Here is a 22234-nt window from a genome sequence, read left to right as displayed (position 1 = left end):
ATATATATATATATATATATTATAATATACTTATAATATAATATACTTTCTTAAGACTGTTTTTATCTTTCTTTCTAAAAAAAACCCATCTTTTAAAGTTAGGATAACTTCCAACTTATAAATAAATAAACAAATAAACAAATACATTTAAAACAGAGCAAAATCTGACATTTTATACATCATAATGTTTCTTTGTTCAAAGTTTCTTCATAATAAGGCTTTGAGTTTATTTTCTGATTTAAATTAGATTTTATTCCCCGAGTTCCAATATTGTTTCAGATGTTTGGATTCCACCATGCTCATTACACAATAGCTTCCTCTTCTTAATGCATTTGAGACTTTCCTCAGCAAGTCACTAAAAACAAAATGGGATGAATCCGATCCTCTCCACATGGCCATCCATACGTGGACATTTAATCTACTACTTTCAGTATTGTACAAACACCAGAACATACCCACAGCTTACCAAGAAGACAATGAAAAATATGAGCTTACAGAGTTTTGGCTCAGTGAGTGATGAAAAGGAGGGAAAAGTGTGTGCGTGCACAGGTTCTCAGATGCCTGCGAGAGAAATCCGTCCACAGCATGGGATCAAAAAGAGTGAGAGAAAAAAGAGGAAAGGTGAAAAAGCATAGGATGAATCTATCTCTCCAGTACACAGAGGAGATGAAACAATCGATCCTTTGCTCTTGAGCAGAGCCTGTTGATGATGATGAACCTTTACAGAACTTTCCTGCTGGCCACAGCACTGCGGCCCTGTTCATCCCAGTCCCCAAACCCAGCCGACTGCAACCCATCATTCTCTGACAGCCTGCCTCTCGCTGCACTCTGATATACAGGGCTGGAGAGAAACTGCAGGAGATGATCTCGCAATGTGCTTTTTAAAAGGGACTGTTTAGCCAGAAATGAAAATCCGTCTTCGATTATTCACCCTCGAAAGGAAGTGGAAAGGTCAAGTGTTGTTACTGTAGGGTAATGCTGAATTTCAGTCACAGCGTCAAAGTTGAAAGCAGTATTAAACATTTTGGATGCGATCAGGCACATTTGGTCTCGCTTCACTCGCCCAAAGAGATCATCTGATACGATAACGACGTAAATTGCGAATCAGTGGAGCCTGCATGGCTGATACTACGATAAAAGTGTCCATTACTTTTCAAGTGTATGTCATAATTTTCTCAGAAGACGGTGTGAAATGAAAGGCTGCGCATGGCCAATGAAATTTAATCATGTTTTTGTAGCATTTAAATGATTTTCGTCCTTGTCATTTTAAAAGAATGTCTGCTTTTGAACCAGTAGGCCTCATTGCTCAGTATGTTCTGCAAGTTTTTCTTCTCTCTTCAAATCACATTTATATTTCATTTTCAGTTTCTGCAGGTGTGCACTGTGACAAATTTATTCCCTTTAGCTAAACTTTAATATATGCTTTTTGTGAGACACCCTCAAGGAACAAATACACAATCACACAGATTCACAAAGTTCTTCCATGAATCACATTCTTGCAATAGTTTGTTTGTTCAGTGCTCCTGCTCTTATTTTGCCGAGGTTTTGCGTGACAGGGAATAGAAGAGTCTATTTATTCGGCTGACATTTATTCTGTCATGCACATTGCAGGGACATTTAAATGTTGTCAAATAGAACAAAACACCTCAGCTTAAACAACTCGGTTATACATGGTTATTCAAAACACTTATTTATATGAGTAAGTATGTATATACACTCACAGGCCACTTTATTACTTACACCTTGTTTGTACTGGCTTGGACCCCTTTTTGTCTTCAGAACTGTCTTAATATATGTTAAAATGCAATAAATTTTTGTTATGGCAAAGCTGAATTTTCAGCATCATTACCCCAGTCTTCAGTATCACATGATCCTTCAGAAATCATTTTAATGCTCAAGAAATATTTCTCATTATTATCAATGCTGAAAACAGTTATGCTGCTTAATATTTTTGTGAAAACTGATACATTTATTTTCAGAATTCGTTGAATAAAATGTTTTGAAAGAAGCTTTCTATTTAATTTCATGCATGTGTGTGTGACGTGTATGTATGAAAAACTTCAGCAGCAGGCGGCATTTATTTTAATGAACAATTGCAAAATTTATATTACAGAATTTACTTACGCATCAAGGTGCATCATTAAATGTGTCCATCTGATATCATATTGCATTTTAATAATTAACTGTACTAAATAAATGAATTACCAACAGCCATACAAAATTAAGATTAAGGGCCAGATTTACCAGCTGTCTTTTGGCGTTAAAATAGTAGGATTTACTAACATGCAGTTAAGAATTAGCAATGAAAAGGCGTGCAGTTATTTTTGCGCCTGATCTTATTGAATATACATTTGTAGGAGTTTCCCTTTCAGACGCAAAATTTATGAGAGGAGAGTATTAAAAGGAATCACGCAACGTGATTTACTAACGTTTGCGCTCGTCAAATTACTGGTATTTGTGCCAATTTTTAACGCCCAAAAAAAGCATGTCTTGAAGCAGGCGGTAATTTGCGCTGCTCTTGGTACATTGTCCTGGTCATTATGGAAATGATCAGGCTGCGTCTGTGTTCTTTAATGTTCGCATTGTTAGCAAATCACCTGCAGAATTTTCCCCTTCCATCTGCGCTTTTATGGAATTGCGCTCTAATGCAGGGGTGGCGAACGTCGGTCCTGGAGAGCCGCAGCCCTGCAGAGTTTTGCTTCAACCCTAATCAAACACAGCTGAACACGCTAATCAAGGTCTGAAGGGTTACTAGGAAGCTACAGGCAGGTGAGTTTTAATTAGGGTTGGAGCTGAACTCTGCAGGGCTGCGGCTCTCCAGGACCGGAGTTCGCCACCGCTGCTCTAATGCTAATTTGCCCTGTTTAGTAAATCTGGCCCTAAATCTAGATATCATTTATTTACATATAAAAGAAACTGACTGACACATTAAGTCTGTTAGGTGTTAATGCTTGTTCTGATGACAATGATGACTTATACCGTATATATTAAAGAATTATAAGTCACATTGATGCTATTCAAAATTGACATTGTCCATTTAAACAGTGTTCATAAAAGCACTTGTATGTATTCAGCAGATCTGTCTTATCTTTCAGGTCAGTGAAGCAGTGTCTTGTCAGAGTCATGTCACTGCTAGCATGTCCGATAACCCTTTTGTGTCACAGCTGATGAATCCCAGCCAGAGAACTATATCAGAGTCAGGGCCTGTCAGATATTGATTGCAGATTATTGAAGCCCAATAGGCTCCCCGGACTACACCAGAGAGAAATCGGAGCCTAAAGAGTAATTAATTTTTCTTGTCAGTTTGGCAAGAGCAAACGTGTTTTATGAAGCCTAACATGTTGCGCTACAGAAAACACTTTATTGGTTGACAACAGCTCACATCTCGTCAAGAATCCAAGTGCCAAACCCAACTTTGATTACATTGGGCGACAGCAAAACGAACAAAGCAAGAAACCCCACAACAATATATTTTTAGACAAGACTAACCTTACAAAATTCATGAGGTACATAACAGCTGAACAACCCACTGTTGACATTTTTCTGTAGAGCTTGTCATCAATTTCTGTCAGTCAACATTCAAATGTGTTGTTTGACAAATAGCATAAGCTCATAGGTAATTAAAGCTGTATACTAAATACAGCTCGATGGTTGACGTGTCTGAAAATGAAACCTTTTATTCAGCTAGCGTTTTACTTTAAACAAAGACAGCCTAGCCACCAGTCTCTTATGTCCATTTTTTTTATTTGCAGATATTCTGTCAAACATGCATTGTTTAGGTAGGTACCAAAACCTTCACCAAACACTTTTGAGTTTACAGTCCAATTTTGCTGCTCGATTTATGTAAGGCAGTTGGATGTGAAATAAAGTGCTATTTAATCCACACTTAAACATACCAATCCACCACAACACTGTTTTCAAAAACATGCGAGGACAACAGATTTATAATTTGAGATGCTACAAAGGGCCTTTCACGGTAGGCAAATCTCTTAAGAAATATGCTTGTGGCAGGTTTTTGTGTGATGCTGCACACAAATGATTACAAATAGATGGAGAAAAGCAGCTTTGAGAACCTATACAGTACAAATGAAGCAGTGGCGCAGCTTCAAACAGGTTTGTATAGGAGGTGACAGAGTCAAAATGGTGTGTAAATCATATTCACTCGATCAAATCTCTCCTGTGAAGAGATGCTATTCCAGTACTCCTATTCCAATTTATTGCTTTTTAAAAATGCTGTTCTGTGATGTTTGATTAAAATCACATTAGTTATGCTTTAGTGTAATGTCACATTTTGGGTCAAGACACACACACACACACACACACACACACACACACACACAGAGTAATCCCAGGCAAACAGTGTTGAGGAAGGCTTTGATAAAGGTAAACTGGGAAGCAGAGATAAAAGAACAGCAGGAGCTAAAGTCCACAGTAAAGCTTGTTCTAACAAAACACAAAAACACAGACGTCTGTTTGAAGATAAAAAAACACTGAAGAAAAAAAAAAGATGTATTTGACCCTAAGAATAGAACACAGTGTACCCATCTTGTGATGGCTAGTAGGTGAACCTCTTCAACTACAAGTTAACACAATCTGCTGAAGTTCAAACCGAGCACCAGAATGGGGAAGAAAGGTGATTTAAGTGATTTAGAATGTGGCATAGTTGTTGGTGCCAGTCGGGCTGGTCTGAGCAGGGCCGTCGTTAGGGGGTGCAACTGGTGCGGTCGCACCGGGCCCCGCGCTACACCACCAACCCCCCCGCCGGGCAAGCGATCGCAAATGGACCGAGGGGGGCCCCGCTCCGTACCTCGCACCGGGCCCAGCATCAGCTAAGAACGGCCCTGGGTCTGAGTATTTCAGAAACTGCTGATCTACTGGGATTTTCATGCACAACCATCTCTAGGGTTTACAGAGAATGATCCTAAAAAGACAGAATATCCATTGAATATACTTATTGATGCCAGAGGTCAGAGGACAATCTTGAGACTTGTTCAAACTAATAGAAAGGCAATAGTAACTCAAATAACCACTTGTTACAACCAAGGTATGCAGAAGAGATCTCTGAACGCACAACACATCGAACCTTGAAGCAGAGCAGCAGAAGTCCTCCTGTCAGCTAAGAACAGAAAACTGATGCTACAATTCGCAATTGGACAACAGAAGACTGGAAAAAGGTTGCCTGGTCTGATGAGTCTCGATTTCTGCTGCAACATTCAGATGGTAAGGTCAAACAACATGAAAGCATGTATCCATCCTGCCTTGTGTCAGTGGCTCTGCTGGTGATGTAAGGGTGTGGACATTTTCTTGCCACACTTTGGGCCCCTTAGTAACAGTTGAGCATTGTTTAAACGCCACAGCCTCAGTATTGTTGCTGACCATGTCCATCCTTTTATGACCACAGTGTACCCATTTTGTGATGGCTACTTTCTGCAGGATAATGCACCACGTCACAATGCTCAAATCTTCTCAAATTGGTTTCTTGAACACGCCAGTGAGTTCACAAGACTCGGATAGCCTCCACACTCACCAGATATCAATCCAATAGAGTATCTTTGGTATGTGCTGGAACGAGAGATTCGCATCATGGTTGTTCAGCTCACAAATCTGCAGCAACTGCGTGATGCTGTCATGTCAATATGGACCAAAATCTATGCCACAAAGAATTAAAATAGAATATAGTTATTTTAGATTGTGACAATATTTCACAATATTAAAGTTTTATTGTAATTTTGATCAAATAAATGCAACCACTGGGCATAAGAGACTTTGAAAACTTCTGTATGGTAGTGCACATTCTTTTTAAGTTTCTGTTTTCATCAAATATTAATAATGTGATTAATTCTGATAAATTTTGTTCAACATTTAATTAATGAATGAATCAATCAGCATATCATGTAATTATTTCAATTACATTTTTTAATCAATTAAAAGCCCTACTATTTTGTAATTTCCCCCCAACCTTAAAAAATGCAGTTTTGAGACAGAAAGTTTCATTGATTTCTTAATGTCAATTTCCGAGCCCACATTAATCCATTACTAATGAGCTGGAATGGCAGCAGTAAAGATGAGATTAGTTAACAAACCAGTCTAAGTACACCTCCAGGTGTTAATTTGTTCATTAAACATTCACAAGACCAGGGTTAAACAGTATTTTAGTGCACCATCAGTAAGATAAGGTGAATGCGGCTGGGCTACTTCCTCATTACCTCCCCCTCAGTAACGTTATGCTCTCCTCTGTGAATGAATGCACATGCACCTCCACTCCTCTCATTAATCAGAATTCAGCCCCTCTTCTCCAATCCAATTACAGGCTCTTGCAGGAGGGCCTGATCAGGGATGAAATCAGGCGCAGATTTGTTGAATTTCATTATCAGGTGTTTTCCCAGGCTTACTTTATTTATTTATATATTGCCAGGAGAAACTCTTCTTCAAACTTCTTCAATCATCCCTTCGTATTTGTCTAGGTGCCTTTGGGTTATCACACTTTTTCACGCTGTTTTTCTGTGAGAGATCAAATCATTGCAGGCTTGATTGTGATATGTTGTACTTCTGTAGGAGTTCTTCTACCGTTTTCAAATATTTTCACGAGACAGTAAGAAATAGTTCCTTCTCCTAGTGCTTCCATAAATCACACACAGACAGCAATACCAAACACCAATAGTATTTTAAAAATACCTCCCGATCTCACAGCCATGAAACAATGAACAGCTGACAAATGACTAACCTTGAGGAGAGTGAAGCACTAAGATGTGCGATAAGGGGCTTCTTATTTATTTTAATTCGTTTCTTTTGAGAAGACCCTATGTGAGAGGTGAATCTGACAGGGTGGCATTTAAACTCTGTTCAACCAAGTGTTTGCTCTGCTCTTGAGCTGCTGCTGCTGCAGTGTCTTCACGTATTTAGCTGAGCCATTCATTATGTATCAGCTCAGCTTGGGCTAATGCAAACCTCTGGATCTACCTGTGAAGAACACAACCTGCTGCTGTTTGAGACATAACAACAGTGAGATTCCTCGTTTAGATTCAGGATGCTCTTAAAAAAGTGGTTCTCAACCGGTTTTGCCATCCCTGCATATTAATGTTTGAAAAAGAATCTTAAATGGAATTACGTGGAGTGACCCTCATGACAAGTCAAGAAGTCTTTAAACCTTTTAACAGGACCTGTTATGCCAAAGCAAGGTTAGTTCACTGTGTAATATATCATGTGGTGCGACTCCCCAAAAATATAATATTTATGAATTAAAAATGCTAAATAATGAAATAAAAACTGTTTACTTTGAAAAAATATAGTTTAAAACTTGATTAATATTGTACATTCATATCACATACATAATGGTGTGTAAAAAATCCAGTTGATGGTTACACCACATGACATTTTTAGTCATTCAATTGAGATCAGAATCAAAATCAAAATCAGAGCCAACCTTTGACTTTTCAATAAATTGTATAAACCTTTTTATGACAAGGCAAGCTTTGTTCAGGTTTTAGTAAGTCATGTGGTGTGACTCTCCAAAAATGTTATTACGATTACAAGAAATTAAAAATGCATAATATTTGTAAAATAAATAAATCTTTAGCAAATAATATTTAAAGGGTTTTTTAAATAATGATTTAAACTGTACACTCACATGAATCCGAAATATACTGTATTCAGTATTTAATGGTTACACCACATGACATTTTTAGGTTCATTAAATTAAAACTTGTCGTGAAAATGGTTTAAAAAAAATTTCAAAACCATATGAAACCAACATGAATACACAGAGTACATTTCTAAGAATTTAGAAATCTTTGAAATAGATAGAAAAAAAAAAGTCTTTATAAAATATATATTTTTCTTTATTGTGGACACTGTTATTTGTAATTGACCTGGTTGAATTTAGTGATGTTTTTAATATATGTCCCTGGCTTTGTCCCTATTTTTCTCCATGACCCTAACAGAACTAACCCACAACTTTTCTATATAAAAAACAACAACAAACAACTCTCTGCTTCATTTTAATTTCAAGTCTATGGCCTTGTGCCCCACCTTTCCTGACACAGCAGAACTTCCTCAGATATCCAGACTGCATTCAGAGTACGTCATATTGTAAAACTCAGAGACGAAGGTCAGAAAAGTTTCTTAAATTCAGTTGGAGTGGATACTTTGGGTGCTGCCTCGAATGTGGATTATCTTGTGGTGTTCAAAAATGTCAGCACAAAAAAGCAGACATTTGATTCCATTTGGATACAGGTTGGACTGAGTTATTTCAGGCCTTTTAGATTATTTAAATAATCCATCTTGTCTAAACCCTCATGATGTCAGGTTTTGAATGACTGGTATATTGTAAATTTCAGATCCCACGCAGGAGCATTAAATAAAAATGATCAAGTTCAGAATTCTGATTGCCAATACATTTGACAGGAGCTCAATGCAAAGACCATTTAGTAAATTGCTGAGGAGAGCCGCAGTTATACATGGCTGTACCGTCATCTCCTCTAAAACTATGTTTTCTGCTGTGGTGGCAGAACTGTACGGGGTGGGTTTATGTGCCGTCCAATCATAAAACAATAAACAAATATTATTAATGGCCACCATTGCAGGGCTTAACATTTCAGTAAGTCTGCAGACTCTCATGAAGTTCTTAACCTTTAATGACTTGACCGCTCAGACTCCATTATTCAACCCCAGACTCTTGTTTACTGCTAGGTTAGTGTAAGTGTTGTAACTTCAGATCTGTATAAACACAGTTACAAGTAACTCAAATTTAAAACATGCCATTTTGCCTTGGCTTTTTGTGAGTGCACACATTAAAAATGCAAAAGCTGCAGACCTAATGAAATGTCGTTTCCCTTCCTTCCGAGTCATTACCATTATTTGTGGGGTCTATTCATTTCAGTCCAAAAGCAACATAACCCAAAACCGAGGCCTCACATTTCTGCAACAGCAGCAAAACTGGTGGTTTTGAAGAAGTGCCTGTCCACCACGGCTCTGCAATTTACTAATTGGTGATGCTAATCAACTCTCTACTGTCAACTGCGTTTGGTGTTGAGCGCATACAGACTGGAACGTTTTACTTCACAACAGGGTACGGTGTGAAGGGCTTAGAAAACCACAATGAAATGTTTTGAAATTAATCAGCAGAGAATGGCCACAGAAAATGTGTTTTTAATAAGCGTGTGCATCTAGTTAGCATAATGTTCACACAGATACTACTTTGCAAATGTTGCCTTCCAAGCTACAAGCTAATCATTATTTGCCAAGCTCAATATGATTTTGTGCCTAAGTACATAAAAGGTATTTATTTATTTATAAGGAAAAAGGGCTTTTTACCAATTGAAGTTACTCTGTTTTAGAAATAGTTGAGCTGCTGCCACTACTGAACAAAATCTAGCTGATGACTACTTTAAGTTGTTATGTACTGAACGATTTCCCTACTGAAATTATCTTTAACATATTTTGTGAGGGTTTAAATAATTCAGGGTGTGATCAACAGTCTACACAATGAACCGTCATTTGCTGAATAAATGAAGACGCTGCGGAGTGGAAAAGAGGCAACTGGACACATGGCTGCATAGATTTTAAATGTCACTGTCATTTTCTCATGTCTTCCCTTAGCTTATCACTCTCTCTATTCACACGAAAAAATTACAGACCCAAAATTACAGTGAGGTGGTACAAAAGCACCGGTGACTGTCGCTCCAGACACGATGCCCCTGGATACGGCTCACTCTATGAGCTTTCAGTCTTTTGAAAGACTTGAAGCAGTATGGTGCTCTTTACAAATGTTAGTACAGCAATATAACAAGGTCAAACTGTCTGTGCATTTGCCTATCTTGAAAAGATTAGAAATGAGTTGTCTGTCACAATAAACAGCTCAAGTATAAATGGCAGTGTTTATTAAAAAATCATAAAAATATAAGAATGTATTCATAAAAATAGAGACCACTTATAAAATTGCTTTAATTTTGCACTTTTCTGAGTTTGTTGTGTTGTATTATCTGCTTTACCATTTGAGTGACAAGATTATGGACAATTTTTGAGAATGTCTTGGTATTTGGTACATTTAGTTTCTGGTAATGGATTTCCATTGAGGGGTTGTGAATGGGTCAATGGCATATACAATTGTCTACAATAAGAAAAACGGAAAAATCTTTCAAAGGGAAGTAAAGTTCTTGTTGTATTCATATTGGTTTCATGTGGTTTTGAGAAACATTTATACCATTTTCAAGGAAAGTTTTGATTTAATGACTTGTGTGGTGTAACTGTCTTGTTAAAAGAACATTTTCTATACACTTCTATTTGTAAAAAAAAAAATACCTTGAAAAATATCCATGCATATAGATAGATACATATGAATTATTATTGCATAGCACTTAATGTATAATTACACTGTAACAAAGACTTGTATTCCTTTAATGAAGTTATCTTCTTCATAATGATATTAAGATTGTTTTACCATAATATATCAAAATTAATAATACAGAAATAAAAAAAGTGTTTATCATAGAAAAGGTATATTTAAGTCATTGTACTGTATATTGAAATTGCATTTTTATTTTTATTTTTAATAAATTAAGAGATATTGAAAAGAAGCGTCATGCCATTAACCCAAATAAGACATCTTTTTTTTGTGCTGAAATACTGCATGCAAAAGTTGCATAAGTACTTTCAATCTGTACTAAAAAGTGAATGTTAAATGCTGGTGTGTGCTGTGACTTTTGAGGGGGGCTTTAAAGAGCACTAATTCCGAGTATGGGTCACCATACTTGGCCACATGTCACTTTGTAACTGTCTTGTTAAAAGAACATTTTCTATACACTTCTATTTGTAAAAAAAAAAATACCTTGAAAAATATCCATGCATATAGATAGATACATATGAATTATTATTGCATAGTACTTAATGTATAATTACACTGTAACAAAGACTTGTATTCCTTTAATGAAGTTATCTTCTTCATAATGATATTAAGATTGTTTTACCATAATATATCAAAATTAATAATACAGAAATTAAAAAAGTGTTTATCATAGAAAAGGTATATTTAAGTCATTGTACTGTATATTGAAATTGCATTTTTATTTTTATTTTTAATAAATTAAGAGATATTGAAAAGAAGCGTCATGCCATTAACCCAATGTGCTGAAATACTGCATGCAAAAGTTGCATAAGTACTTTCAATCTGTCATAAAAAGTGAATGTTAAATGCTGGTGTGTGCTGTGACTTCTGAGTAGGGCTTTAAGTAGTGTATGGAGTGCAGAAGGACTCTAAAGCAATAATTGGCAGAAGAGTGTTCAGGTTTATGATTTATGCTGAGCCACGCAACACTGCGTTTCCACTGCTGATGTAGCTTTGAGTAAGGCACTTATCTCACGGTTCCTCTGGAGGTGCTGTTCCCCTGATTCCAGCAGAGCGCTCGGTGACCACAGGGTCGTGACCCTCTGTTGCTTGACCACAGCCTTGGAAACAAGCCCTAAAGCTCTCAGCTCATCGCTGATTGCAAGCAAACAACTGACAGCATCAGGAATAGAATGGCAAATTATCACTCCACCTGGCTGGAGTGGACAATGCTCAGCTGTTATGGTTTGGGAATCAATCAAACACACACACACACACACACACACAGATCCACTCTACTACCATTCTGAAAAACCTAAGCTGTCCGAACTCTATGTAAGCAGAGAGAAAATCACACCGTTCTCCCCCAGTAGTAATTCCAGAATAAACTGAGGAGATTCAGGAATGGAGGGGAAGTAGATAAGAGTTGTAATGTCTGTTGATTATAACAGTGACCCGTCCTGCAGAGCAGCTTTGTACTGGCTGTCGCTGATAATCCCACAGGCCATCCGATGTTTGATCTGTTGTTTTTATGGCTGTGAATCCTCTGAGGTAAATTTCATCCACCGTGAGTCATGAGCAAACTTCCCTTCAACTATGAGTCAGACACATGCAGCACTTGGCCACTTGGCTCTTTCTCTGCTTTCATTTCTTGTTAGATGGAAAACAGAAGGAAGGGGATCTAAAGAAAAGAATTATGGGTCATTCCTGTAATGCCGTAGAATAAATTAGGGAGAGGTTACACAAAAAGCAACCACACTTCTGAATTCCTTAGTCAAACAGCGTTTAGTGCCAGGGGTTTAAAGGAGTAGTTTACCCAAAAATGCTGACCCTCAGGCCAGCCAATATGTAAATTAATTTGTTGTCATCGGAACAGATTTGGAGAAATTTAGCGTTACATTACCAAACTGCTGATAAAAAACATCACAATAATCCACAAGTAATCCACACCGCATGTTTTTAATTTCAAACCGCTTCAGGCTAAAATATGAGTCACCTATCCATAATATTGCTTTCTCTAGTGAAAAAAAAAATGTCTCGTCTCAGTGAGGAGACAAATACAGTATGCACAGGTCAAGCATCGTTTATAAGCAAAAACAGTTCTAAACAAATACTGTATGTCAGTGGATTTTGTTGTGAGAGGACAACATAGGACAGACTTTTTAACTGGAGGAAGCGTTATTATGGATTATGGATGGGTATTTTGGGCAGAAGCAGTAGTTTAAAGCTGAAACACCTTGATGGATTTGTTTCTTACAAACACAGATCTTTTGAACTGATGAACTGGAGTCGTATGGATTACTTGTGGATTATTGTGATGTTTTTATCAGCTGTTTGGACTCTCGTTCTGACGGCACCCATTCACTGCAGAGGATGCACTGATGAGCAAGTGATGTAATTCTACATTTCTCCAAATCTGTTCTGATGTAGAAATAAACTCATCTACATCTTGGATGGCCAACTATCAACTTTATGATTATATGATCTCAAGAGGATTTTATCTAATTATGAGATACATATTCTCACTTTTAACTGTGATACTGAGATAAAAGAAAACTAACTAATATGATCTAAAGAATTTGTGAGTTTAATATTTTATTATTAAAACATTACAACTTTAATGCACAGGACTGGTAATATCACTAAATAAATATAGACATGTTAAAGGAATACAAAATGGAGGCGAGTAAATAATGACACTGTTTTCTTCTTTTGAGCAAGCAACCATTTTAACAACAATTTTCAATAGCAACCAAGGACAACAACACACTGAGTGCTTTATATGCAGTAGATGTATAGACAACAAATATAGATTCTTACTGTAGATGCTATGAAAAGGATGTTGAAATTGTGCTGCATGTGTAAAGTGTGAATCGTTTTCAATGGAGCGGTATTATTGAGGGTGAGCAGAGGTGACTGAAAACCAGGCGATGTGGAGAGTGATAAATGACAGTGAGCTTTTTTGTTTCTCCAGTGAAATCTGATGAAACGATGCACAGAGTCATTTATATCCCCTCTGGATGATGGAAACAAGTCCTGAGAGATCTCAAGCATTTGTCTCAGTACTTTAAGCATCTTGTTAAGAGGCATTTTATTGTGGCTCAGAAATACTGGTTTGATTTATGATTGCCCATGTCTCCTAGAAACTGTTTGCAGATATGAGTTTGGTTTAATTTAATTTGGTCACATTAAAAAAGTGAAATACATAGATACTTATAAAGCAATATATATATTGTCATTTTTATTGTTGTATATCAAAACAACATGCTTGTTTGAATGTATTAAGACAAAATGTGCTATACTGTATATGCTGTAATGAAAAATAATAACAATATACAACAATATACACATTTTTATATAAATAGAACAGCTGGATGACCAACTGTACAGTACAAGTCTGAAACAATATTGAAAATAAATCTTGGATTTGTATTTTTTAATACTGGATAAGTTGCTACATTTTTAATAACAATACAGTACATACTGTGCAGTATGCAGCTATTCCATTTGAAACATTACACTTATCTTAATGGAAGGCAAGCAGTGACAAATGGAAGCAGGAATCCAGAAGAGCAAACTGCATCTGAGATATGATTCATACACAGTGGAATTACAGGGATAAAAAAGATATAGCAATCATCATAAAGCAGAGATGATGGTGAGAGGATTGCACTCAGGTTCATCATCATTCGCCAGATCAATGTTTTCATCTCCTTTGTGCAAATGTGGGATAACACTTTTATTTGCTCATCTCACACTTGCACTAGGCTTTTTTTTTCCGGACCAGGTCTTTGCTCTTTTATTTTTCTTTTTTAATGTAAGCTCTGCTTGATCTTGTGAGTTTGTTCAGGTTTTTAGACTTACCTCAGGAGATGCGTACCTCACGCTACACAGGTTGATATCAGAAGTTGACCTGATTTTTGATCTTTCTCAACACATTATTGACAGCCTGTTCTATATCTATTTCTATATGCATGGTGTTATGCTCCTCTTATACCAGGTGATAAATATTTATTTTTAAAGATCTCATGTTTTGCCTGAAATACACTAGCGGTTGAATTCAAAAATATATATTTTTTAGTGCTTAAAATAGTGCTTTTATTGTGCAAAACTGTATTATATCTTTAGTGTTGTTTTTATATTAGATTAGTAGTGTACTAGTGTATTTTGTATTAAATTTACAGTGTTGCTAAAGCTTTCAATTTCAAATCAATGTCAAGTCACCTATATTTATGCTTTATACAGTGCAAATTGTTTCAAAGTATCTTCACAGTAATAAACAAGTCAGTTCAGAAAATGCTATTCTTATGAACGTGCTACTCATCAAAAAATCTTGCAAAAAATATCCACAAAATATCAAGCAGCACACCTGTTGTGAACGTTAAGACAATTGATAATAAGAATTTATCTGAGCACCAAATCAGCATATTCATCATGTCACACAGTAATAAATTGCTTCTTAATATATTACCATCAAAATCAGATACTTTAAATTGTTGTAGGATGCTACTGTTATGACATGTGAAGATCAACCACAATTACAACAATTTCAAATAAAAGTCAAAACACTAATAATAATGTGTAAGCTATTTTAGGATATAATTATACATGAAATATATGTTGGTCATGAAAATTACTTTTATATTTTATTTGATAAACCTGTTCAAAGCTGTACATACAGTAGACGGTAAATCTGCAGTGCTTGTTTTTATCTTGCAACTCTAGTGAAAATTAATATTGACACATATTAGAATAATATCTCATTTCATGTGTTCAAGTACGCTGGACATTGGACCTGGCTCCATGGGGAAAAAAATGACTTTATTATATTTACTTTTAGCTCTAAGCAAACTTGAACATTTGGATGGAGATCATTTGAAAACTTCATAAATCTTCTGCTGATGACCTGTTACAAGAAGCACTTTACTTAGAAAGAGAGTCGAACAACATGCAGCGTTACACGAAATTAAAAGCCTCTTCACACTTACATAGTCTCATTGCCGGATGCACGCAGAGAGTTATTTTCAGCCACTGAGATTATTGTTTCATGTGGCTTTTTGTCTCCTCATATCACTGTATACTGTATGCTCACTAGAAAAGGACATTGTCTGGTTCTCTGATGGCTTTAGGGGCTGTAAAATGCTCAAAATACTGCTCCTTCCTCCAGGGGGGGCACTCTCACAGAGAGATCACATCAGCGGAGGAGATGTGCTCAGCATGGTAGCCACAAGTAATGTTTAATTATTCAAATTACACATTGCACTTAGCTGTCAAGGCTGGGTATGTCTCTGTGCAACTTTTACACAGCAAACTGGAACGTGGCTAGGAAAGAGACTTTGTGGTGCTGCCAAATAGCCTTTATAGACTTTATGCTGTTTAATATGTAAAATGAAACCTTTGCCCCTCTTTTGTAGCAATGAAGAGAATTCCTTTGGTTCCAGCGCATATTATAATTTCATTAATTACAAACTAAATATGTGGAGTGGGTTAGAACACTTGTGTATTATAGCAAAAGCTATCGTTCATTACATTATAAATTCATGATATTCATAATTAATGGGGTTGGTTATAATTAAAGCCAGTGAAGTCCCAAGACATCCCGTTCTTGTAAATATAACATTTTAGCCATAATTACCTACTAATATCATAGGCAGCTTGTTTTTATGGCATCACATAAAAGCTGCGTACTATAACCTTTAATGTGCAAACAGATGATTTATTAATAAATTTGAGATGCTTTTTCACTTTCGCCCTTCATAATCCTCTCAAAACCTGTTGTAGTTAAATTCCATGTGGTTTTCCCAGTCAGTCGAGCAGCAGGATGTTTCAGTGGTGAGTTCGACCGGCTGCAGCTCCTCACAGGAGGTGGAGAGCTTGCACCGCAAGTCTGTAATAGATAGCCTACATCCACAGCATGAACACGGCACTGAATGAGAGAGATTCTCGCCAGAGGATGTTACGTATGCAGCGGAAAAGATACGTATATATTGATGCCATGGAATTAAACCTACGGGCAAAAATCCAGAGCATTTTACAAGCTATAGAACAGACTGATGCATTAGACCAGCACTCAGGGACGCCATAAGTGGGGGAAGGCTAGGATGATTCCAAGGCCCAATGTTAGAGGGGGCCCCCCGAGGGGGGGACACAATTTCTAATGAGAGGGACCCCCCCCCACCCCGGAACGTGATTTTTACCGAGGGGGGCCTGAGTAAATATGCTGTTCAGGGGGCCTACAAACCATAGCGGCGCCCCTGCCAGCATTGCACCACTATCATAGAAACACTGCCTGTTAAATATTGCTGTCAGGATGCTTTTGTCTTGCGAATGTTTGTTGACTCATTAACCGGTCTCATGTGACTTATCCATAACCTTGAGGAAAACTCAAAGACGGGCAGCCAGACTGCATTAGGTTTTCACTCATCTCTTAAACAGGGATAAATCACCCAATTCTCATGCTTTTACACATCATTACATCAGCAGGGGTACTGATGCTGTAAATGGGAGCCATTAGAAAAGCTGTAAATGTTTCCTTTTAAAGCTGAAATGTGTGAAAATATGATTAATAAAGTAATTATACTTATTTAAACATATTTGACAGCTCTTTTGAAAACATGAAATGTTGTTTAGTGTTTTTAAATGTGTATAATGCAGTAGAGTTTTTGTAGCTGAGAACCCAGTCCCATCTCAAGATTATATTACGTTACTTCTTGCACATTTTGCGACACTTTCAAATCAAAATGTCCAGTGAGTGGCACTAAAAGTGTGTTCAGTTTTATCTGAAACAGATAAACATCAATCTGGTGATGTTTTATTACATTGGTTGTTGTTGTGTTGTGTCAAGCCAAAAGGTTAATGCTTTATCACGTTTGAAAATAATGTACCACCACCACTAAATCCTACCCTACAGCTAATCAATAGTGTTAACAAAAGCCGAGCACTTCGCATTACAAGTGCAATGCTGTACCAGGTGCGCTTCCGAGCAAGTTTGCTATATCAGAAAATCCCTACATATGGAGCTGGTTAAGAGATAATGCAAACATCAAAATGTATTAGTTCACAAATCATGCACTATGGTGAAAGTGTTTGAGGTCATGCTATAGTATTGTGCAAGAAACTGTGCAAGTAACCAATACTCTGATCATCATTTGTGATCATTTGTGTTTCACCACCTAGTGTTCATTTTAGCTGGAAACTGCAGTGAATTGTATGTATTAGGTACATTTTTATAGTTTTGCAAAAATGTATACTTTTCCATGTTGCATATTGATTGTACTTAATCACTGGCACACCATCTGAGTGGCAGCTGTAGTTCATCACTGACCACTGCAGCCTGTCAAGTACACTCATAACACACAATGCACCCTTTCTAGAGTTTAGTTACAGCCCTGTTCTAACATTCTTTCCTGCATACATCTTTGAAGACCTTGATTAACTGCTTCAGGTGTGTTTGATCAGAGCCGTGATGTAAATGACCATGAGCTGAGTTAAGCACTCCTGCCACAAGTAATCTGTTCCTCTGACACCTAAATCTATTTACATTACGAATGTGCTGAATATATATAAAGCAGTGTGTCTGGAAAGGCAAGATGTATTTGGATGAATGTAAATATATATGAGACAGTCTTGAGCACCATTTTCATTCCAATTAAAGTCTTTAAATTCATTTCTGAAATGTCTAATCAGTTGAGAAAAAAATTCTATACATAAAACAAAGGAATTTATAGAATTTATAAATTAATGTGTTAATGTGTTGATGTTTTGTTGCTTGTGGTGAAATGGATTAATTCATTAATTAAGTAAATTTCTCTTCTATCATTCCACATGGACATCTTGTTGGGTGTTCCAGGTGAATTAGGTGAAATAATATTTAAAATTTGAATTTTGCCCCAAATTGTCTGAAACTCCAGGAAATCGAGATAAAGAGAGATGCTACATTTGCTCTCACAGCACAGCCTATATTCTTCAACATGATTACAGTGAGGACTGCAGAGGTCATACATGTCAGTGGTGTTTCCAGCTTCCCCTCATAGCAGATATGATTTATTGTCTGTAGTTTGACAGTATTCTGTTAGTGGTCACATGACTCAGACACATTCTGTGGACTTTTACCTACAGAGACAGTCTGTGAACTGTGCATTCCTGTCAATCCCGGTGACAAGCAATAGGGCTTAAAATAAAACCACTCACCACACGGTTTTTGTGACAGCCAATTTCACCGGCTTGGCCTTTGTTTGCTGGCATGTGTGTGCTATGTGTTACACAAAGTCCTACAAATCCATTGTTTTCAAAACAGTATTTTTATTTTGTGACAGCAGTGTAAGGGTCTGTGAAATATACATATGCACATATGTGAGATTCCCCTCACGTGCTGAACTCAAATAGTCACTTTACAATATAAAATTAATGAACAGCGACAGCTTGTATGCAAAGGAAAAAAAATATGGAGAGCTATTGACGAGATATTGGCAGAGGTTCAAACAACACTTGCACACATATGGGGTAAGATGCCCACCTTAATTTTGGCACACTTCTTAAAACTTTTGATAATTGGCTACACTATTTAATTTTGTCATTTTATCTGAATATCAACATTTGTGAGATTTAGTCAGTTGAAGTGTAGTTTTGAGGTTAACTGGTCTAATTTTGTTTCTCTGGAAAATAGGGATTTATTACAATGTATTATTCTAAACAATAAAATTTTTGTGTCTATTTGTTAATGAGGGATTTGTGATGGACACATGAATGTTTTAGTGAAATATACAATTACACTTTTACACCTAAGATGACCCACCAGAATCGGCACAGAAGATGTAGATGTACATTTCAGACATCTTTGCTTTTCATTAAAACCTATAGGCTCATTGAGTGAAATTGTTAAATTTGTTGCTTTTATGACATATCATATGGGCAGGTGAATATTTAAATATTATTATGTCTCTATATAAGAATAAATGTATCTTTCAGATTAATCTTTTACTGAGATTCTGCTTGATCTGTCACTAAATAGTCAAAACATAATTATAATTATAATGGTTGATTCAGTATTTTACATTAATGACCTTTTTTAAAAATGCTACAAAATGTTACATACCTCTTACATTTTGAGCTATGGCAACTATACACTATAAAAATGCTTTTGTAAATAAAGGTTTTGGTTTACAAGGAAATACTGTTTTAGTTTTTCCACTTCAGAAATTCACATTTAATTCAGTGTTGCTTGCCATTTCTTTGTAATTAATTGTGAAATTTAAAGAGTAATTTAGCAAAGGATTCTGTTTATTTCCTTAATAACACACTGGCCGATGCATCATCATTCTGCACATGCTATATGCTACAATTTAATAAGAAATACATAGTTCTTGAGGGGGACATCTTTCTTCATCTTACCCTGCTCACTAAATTACGATTAAATACCTACATAATCAGGTGTCATGGATATGGAGTGTAACCCTGTCCAGAAAATATCCTCAAGCCATATTTTGAGGCAGCATTTGGCCCCATGTGGCAGTATGTAGCCCCTCTCTTGCTTTGACACAATTGATTGCAGCGCTGCCCGCTTGTCCTTTGGGACCAAAATAGGGATGGGGTGTCAAGGTCACTTGAATACTAATGAAATTCTGAGAAATGTATTGCTGACTGTTGTGTCCTAATTAAAGGGAGCTGCATGAGTGTGGCGAGGCGCTTGTTGGTCCGCAAGGACTCTGTTAATCAGAAGTCTCCTTCGGTGTGAATTAACAATAGATTGCATTGAATTACCTGGGCAGGGGAATTGATGATGGGCCTGGGGAGGGGTGTTCCTCTCTTTATGCACTTTGGTGTGAAAATAATGATCTCTCTCCCTCCCTGACTGCCTCATCTCAGACACGGGTCTACAAACGCAAGCCAAAAATAAGTCATCGTTGACTGTGAAGAGCGTTCACACATATATATGATGCATGTCTGAGTTGTTAGCAGTATATGAAGAGATAAATAATAATTCTGTCTAAAGATAAGAGATTTGTGCATCAGACTGGCAGATGCATTGTGAGAATTGCCCAGTCACAGCATGAGTGGTGCTACCCACAATACACAGCAGTGGCAGGCATGCAGCCAGCACGAATTCTCTGGGCTTCTGATACCTGATGTTGTAGTATTGTGCTAAACTCAGCTGCACCATAATTGCGAACCCCCTCCACTTGCTGCATTACTTCATCAATGCACTGCTGCCTTCACATGCAAATTAGACAGATTTAACACTCTTGAGTTTATGCACTCATTTATCTGACAAAGACTGATACACCAAAATTCATATAGATAAATATGAAATTGTTACTTAGTGAAGTGACAAAATGCAGTTCAGTTAACATCTCAGAAAAGCAGTCATTTTGCATTTCTATTTTATAAGTGTAACAATGTCTTTTAGCTGTCCGATAAAATAGCAAGTAAAAAAAGGGGGGTTGATATTTGTGTTGAAGGTCAAGCTGTACAAAAAAGTAAAACAAGCAGGTATTAAACATGCTATTGATTTTAGGATTGAATCATTTTGCAGTGATTAATTCGTTTCTGGCATGTTGTATGTTTGGCATCAATTCTTTTAATCCTAACTGATGCTGTTTAGCTTTGTAGCTTTTTATTTCTCAAACAACCATGTTGGAAGACGTACCCCTGTCCATATTCCAGGATGAAAATGCCAGGATTCATCGGCTCAAAGCATGATTCAGTGAGCATGAGGAATCATTTTCACAAATGGATTGGCCACCACAGAGTCATGACCTTAACTCCACTGAAAGTTTTTTCAAGAAGTTGTGCAACATGCTCCGTTAGGAAGGGCCTGATCTTCCTGATGTTGTGCAATCCAAACCTGCATGATCAAGCTGTCTTTGCTGTGTGGTCTTTGAATGTCAGCTGATTATCATAGATTACACCAAGATTTCTGACTGAACTCAACGGGATAATTGTTGACCAAAGCTGGATGGTGAAATTGTGCTGTATAGTTGGATTGGCAGAGAAGAAGAGAAGCTCAGTCTTTGCCAGGTTGAGCTTCAGGTGATGTTCTTTCATCCATGCCGAGATGTCTGCCTGGCAGTCTGAGTTTCATGCAGCTATCGTTGAATCATCTGGTTGAAATGAAAAGTAAAACCATGTATTATGGATCCCAAAATATGAAGAAAAGGAGGGGTCTAAGGATTGATCCCTGAGGAACCCCAATGACCAGTTGATGTTCTTTGGATACCTTCCCCCTCCAGGCAACCCTGAAAGACATTCCTGTGAGGTAAGATTCAAACCAGTGAAGTGTAGTTCCTGTGATGTCCAGTGATGAGAGGATGGATAAAAGGATCTGATGACTGATGATGTCAAAATTGGCATGATAAATCTAGCAGAATGAGAACTGATGGTTTAGAATCAGTTTTCGCAGTCCACAGGGCTTCAGTAACCAACAGTATTGCAGTCTCAGTTGACCCTTCGCCAGGAGTTTGGTTGACAGGCGATCTGACAATCATAAGGCAGAATCTGCCATTTTGTCCAACAAACAAACCAGACAGCAGAGTAGATTAAGATTGGTGGACTTGAACTTGAAAAATGGTGTATATTGACGGCTTTCTGCGGTTGAAAATAATGTTCACTCATGTTTATTTTGTGCTATAACTAGTAAAGAGGAAGAAATGACCGGTTCACGGGCCGCTTGAACTGAGGCGCTACAGCGATCGGTCACAACACATTAAAGAGCCACAAAACGGTATTTATTGATGGAATTTCTTTAAAAAAAATGACAAAATTTGAAACCTGACACTTTGTTTCATACCAAAAGTAATCTGCTCTGTCTTCTCTGTCGGCACATTGTCAGTATCCTCTTTGCTCCGCGATGTTTTTTTCACTGCGTGAGAACATAATGTGTAGTTTGTGTGCGACATGGCTTGTCAGACATAGCAA

Source organism: Sinocyclocheilus rhinocerous, unplaced genomic scaffold, assembly GCF_001515625.1.
Source record: "Sinocyclocheilus rhinocerous isolate Xijiao unplaced genomic scaffold, SAMN03320098_v1.1 scaffold87, whole genome shotgun sequence".
Taxonomy (NCBI): domain Eukaryota; kingdom Metazoa; phylum Chordata; class Actinopteri; order Cypriniformes; family Cyprinidae; genus Sinocyclocheilus; species Sinocyclocheilus rhinocerous.
This window is presented reverse-complemented; position numbering follows the sequence as displayed.